Source organism: Neolamprologus multifasciatus, chromosome 11 (assembly GCF_963576455.1).
Source record: "Neolamprologus multifasciatus chromosome 11, fNeoMul1.2, whole genome shotgun sequence".
Classification (NCBI taxonomy): Eukaryota; Metazoa; Chordata; class Actinopteri; order Cichliformes; family Cichlidae; genus Neolamprologus; species Neolamprologus multifasciatus.
The window spans coordinates 6,102,934-6,108,297 of NC_140449.1; positions in this window are offsets into that span (position 1 = coordinate 6,102,934).

Consider the following 5,364-nt stretch of genomic DNA (forward strand, 5'->3'; position numbering starts at 1 on the left):
TGTCAGGTCTGATTAAGAAGGATGTGAAGTAAAACACGGAACAAGATCAGAGAAAAAGTGGGTTTCATGTCTCTTACAATGGCATGTTTTAGAATTCCCATGTGACTGCCTGTCGGTGGAGCCCAGCAGGTTTGTGTCTGTGTGTGGTGGAGGTATATAATTTCCATCCACCCAGTCAGAGGCAGGGAAGGATTTGACCAGACATTCAGCTTCAGCCCACTGAAGCAGCTCCTATTGATTAGTTACAGATCTCGGTGTCTGTGTGAACCGTGCTGCATCTAACATGACCCCAAATGGGATCATGTTAGACCCCATTTGGGGTCTAACCCTTACGGTAGTCTGATGGACTCTGATGGTTTTATTCGCTAAGCGCAATTTCAGAAACCTATAAGGCAGATAAAGTGATTACAGTTAAACTATTATCCCTGCTCGGCATTTGTTTGTTGTGGCTATATTACTCGACTGTACCTCACCGGGTAAGCACGGATACACAAAAAAGAAACAAAAAGAGAAAAAACCCTTCCTTTGATGCCAGATTTACCGTGGATGTGTGCTGTGTGCGCCAAAAGCAAACAAACGAAAGAAAAAAAAAGCCAAACTAAACTGAAAACACACAAACAGAAGAACAGGCAGATCAAATAGTCGTCAGCTCCTCTTAGCAGCTAACTGGACCCGCACAAATGGCGGTGATGTCAATGACCCAAGGCTTCATAAAGCCACTGGGATGTCCAACTCAGCTGAGAGAGTAATTTTAGATAAGACAAGCCTTGAATTGTCAAAGTTTTTTTGTTTGAAAACTGGAAAGACACTGACAAAAATAGCTTCTATTTGAATCCTCGTCCTTTGAATCCTTGTAGGAATCTACAAATGAAATCGGTATCTAATGGACTGTGTGGACTGCTGAGTCTGTTGACAATGTTGCAAGGCTAATCAGTTTTGATGAGCTGGTAAAAAACAGTTGTTCTACACCAAAGGGAGAAGTTGGACGAATGACTCCAACTTACCAAAGAAAAGTAGGTGGACATCCTTAAAAGATGCTCCACCTGGGTACTGATGTTTTTTGGGGGATTTACAGGTGAGTTCCAATTCGGTAGGTAGATAGCTACTATGACTGACATGGAGTGGATGTTTGTCTTGTGTATGTTACAGGGATGTCCTGATTTACCAGTATTAAACATGATACATAATAATGAAAAAATCATTTGGGGCAAAACAAGCATTAGATATTATCATAAGCAATCTAGCAGCATGAAGTCTTGCTTACAGATTCACTTTATTTCGTGGCTATAAAGGATCTAAGCCTCCTCAGGAAACAGAACCTACTCATCCTCTTCCTGTGGACAGCCTCAGCTTTGGTCCTCCAGTTGAGACGGTTGTCAGTGTGGATACCCAGGTACTTGTACTCCTCCTTCAACACCTCGTCCCCGGATAGAGATGTCCTCTTCAATCTGAACTCCATCACCCTCACTCTGGTCTTATTCACTTTCACAAGCAGATGATTTCTCCCAGACCACTCCTCCTCTTGCCTATTACGAACATATCCAACCACTGCTGAATCGAGAGAATTTCAGCAGGTGCCGTAAGTTGAACTGAAAGTGTGAGGTGTACAAGGTGAACAGGAATGTAGACAGCATATGTGGATCTCCTGTACTGCACATCACCAAATCAGACAGAACACTACCCTGTCTGGTCTCTAAGGGAATCAGTGATCCATGACATGATGGATGTGTTTAGTGACATTTCTTTTAATGCAAATTTCTTTGAAGATGATCCTCACTGTGCAGCTGCGACTGTCAATCCATATCAATCCATAATCAGTGTTGGGGAGTAACGGAATACATGTACCGCCGTTACGTATTTAAAATACAAAATATGAGTAACTGTATTCCCTTACAGTTACCGTTTAAAAAGGTGGTATTTAGAATACAGTTACTTTGTTGAAATAAATGGATTACACAGTGGTACTTTACTGTTTCATATTGTCGCAGGTCAGGACTGTTTGGGTTTTGTTTGACAGCTACGTTCTGTTGTTCCAGGCAGCAGCGTTACGGTTGCCATGGTTACAGGGTGACGCTCTCTCTCTGCGTGTTTCCTGGGTGAGAGAGCGCCTGTTGTTGTTGTTGTGCTAAGCTAATAGGCAGAATGCTACAGGTATAGCTCTAAAGAATGTAGCTTCATGGGCAGTGTAGTCCGTGCTGCAGGGAGAATGGACTGCCATACACGTTATGTGTTTGTGAGCGCGAGGAGGGAGAAAAAGGCGAGTGGAAAAGTATGAGCTGTCATCGAGCAAAAACGGGAGCTGGAAGCATGTAAATGTAATAATAACCACTGCAGCCAAGAAGAGTGCCTGACGAGCCCAGTTGTAAGTAAGCTATTAAGACTCGACTGTACGCTGTGTTCGTGTTTTCCTCCGAAACAATAAGTTCCTCTGTCTCTCGCAAGCAAAGTTGACCCAGACAACAAAGTAAAGCTATTTTTCGGCTACGAGCCCGACACGGAAGCCACCGTATTAGCCAGAGGTCCCTTTACTACGGTTCGGAGCCGCGGACCTTCAGTAACAGTAATAAATCTCAGCAATAGTACATTCACGTAGTTGTAAACAGCATGATAATATATTAAGTAATCCAAAGTATTCAGAATACGTTACTCTCATTGAGTAACGTAACGGAATATGTTACAGAATACATTTTGGGGCATGTATTCTGTATTCTGTAATGGAATACATTATAAAAGTAACCTTCCGAACACTGTCCATAATCCACTTCCAGATTTGGCCTGTTTGCAAAATGCAGGCTAGTCTCCCCAGCACCTTCATCACTTGTGATGTAGCGGCAACCGCTAAATAGTTGTTAAGCTCTAATGAAGTCATCTTGTTTATTACAGTAACAAGACAATTCAATTCAATTCAATTCAATTCAATTTTATTTATATAGCGCCAAATCACAACAAAAGTCGCCTCAAGGCGCAACATTTTTTTAATAACAACAATACTTTCTCCTGCTTCAGATTCATGTTATAAATGTAACGCTGGATCACAGATAGGCAGCTAACACAATTCTTTAGAAACTCGGGGCTAATGCCCCAATTTTTCCAGCTGTCACCTAAAGCCTTGATTACACTCTGTTGCAAACATAAAGACAGATATAGACAGCTCCTAAAGGCTGAGTAGTCTTTTCTGTTATAGTTATTTGAAGTCCACTTCAGGTTTGTGGTGAATCCATAGTTGTAATGTAAATTCTCCACAGCTAAGTCACAAAACAACAGTCAGGTATGCAAATGCCTGTGCAGACACAGTGCTCACTGTGTGATTACAAAATTTGTATAGAGTCTACAAGTAGACCATAGTAGACTCGTGGATGTCACAAGTATGATCAATGCTTAACCTGGCCAGAATACACACTCAAGCTGATGTGTTTATCAGATGTGTAGGAAGTAGGAGTTTTGTGGGGTGGGGTAGGGTAGGTGTCCACTGGTTGTCTGTTTGTTACCTTAAACCCAGCGATTTTTTTTAATACCACCCCACACATTCTTTAGGTTATTCTGCTTGAAATAGTATTCAAGTCTAAAGACTTGTCTACCACATTGCAGCCTCAGCTTATCCTGAAATTCTGGCTGAATAACCTGAGCTGCTGTTGCTGAAGCTACTAGTCTCACACACCAAGAGAGCCTTACAACAACAAACTAGTGATGTGCAGATCGATCCTGAAATATCGATTCCTCTGATACCAATCATGTTCAAGAATAGATTCTCACATTAAAATATCGATATTTTAGTAATTTAGGTTAAATTTGTAGTTTATCATTAACAGGAACACAGTGGAAATAAACTATAACATTCGGATTGTCAACATTCGAAGGAACTACTTCCTCTCCTTTCAAAGTTGTGTGCGAAATACGGCTGTATAAATGTCTCGCAGCCCCTTTGCGTGCGCACTCACAACAATGGCTGAGCGTAATTGGAGTCATGTGCGGACGTATTTTACCTCCACAAACAGCCGAGATGTGGTTTGCGATACATGTGGCAAAAAAGTGAGGTGTTGTGGCAACATCACTAACCTTGTCAAACACCTCTGAGTAAATCATATCACAGAATATGACGAGCGTATGTTGAGGTGAACTGAAGAGGAGGAGAGGGACAGGTGCTGCTAGGGCGAGACAGACGTCTCTCACGGAGTCCTTTAGTGCTGCAGGCAGGCAACGTGTTCAAATAGCCACAACTTCAGTTTTTTTTATTTCTATATGATGAACTCTGCATTATTAAGTGATAAGAACAAGTAATCTGATGTCCTGTAATCATTATGATGCTATAATTTGAGATACAACAAATTAAATACGTTTTTGTACAAAGTGTCGGTATCGGATCAGTATCGTCGATACCACCCTGGATTTTACTTGGTATCGGATCGGAAAGGACATCAGTGGTATCGCACATCACTACAACAAACCTGTTAGGTTAGACTGAGTCACAAACACTGATGCATTTAGGCTGTTGTTATACCACTGAATGAAATTCTGGACTCAGTCAAACTGTTGAGGATTTAATTCTTGATTTAATTATCACCTTGCTGTCTGCTCTTGCTGCTGCCTCCCTGCTTTTCTCTCCTTTCCAAATGCTAACCCTAGCTGCCCCATTAAAATGTCCCATTTTGCTCTCTGCATGACTCACTGTTTTGTCTGCAGTTTAATGGTGGCCTGACTTAGTCGCTGCAGTTTGGTGCTCTAATTTAGCTTTGTGACATTTAGTCTACAAACTGACTGTTAATGATGTAGATGATGTACAGCCTCTGTCGTCACAACTTTTTTTTTTTTTTTTTTTTAACATTCGTACTGGAAAAAGTGCTTCTTGAAGGGAAACTAATAGTGACTGGATTGGTTAGAAAGAACAGGCCTGTCCTTCTTTCTCCACAAATGACTGTGAAGAGCCAGTCAGTCAGTGAATCTTTTTGTCTTTCAAAAAGCAAAACCCTCTGGTTTCCAACACAACACAAAAGGGCTAAAACACAATGCAAATAAGTGCACTTTTCAGATCATTGAGAGAAAAGAACAACAACCGGTGATCATTCCACAAGATATTGTACAAAAAGGGTTAGACAGTTCTGACAAACTGCTTTGTCAGAACTGTCTTTGTCATGGCCTCTAGTAATCCTAGAACATTTGGTGTAATGGCATACAATGCCTCTTACTGGAGATTTGAATAAGCCCAGTTTAGAGCTAAAACTCAAAAGAAAAAGGCGCCTCTATGTAGAGGTACTAGATACAATACGGTTAAAGAAGACACTCTAACTAACTAGTGTCACTCCGTGTTGTTGTGTTAGTTTTTACCTTCAGTGTTATTATTGAACGCTGCCAGTGGAAAAACCCCCA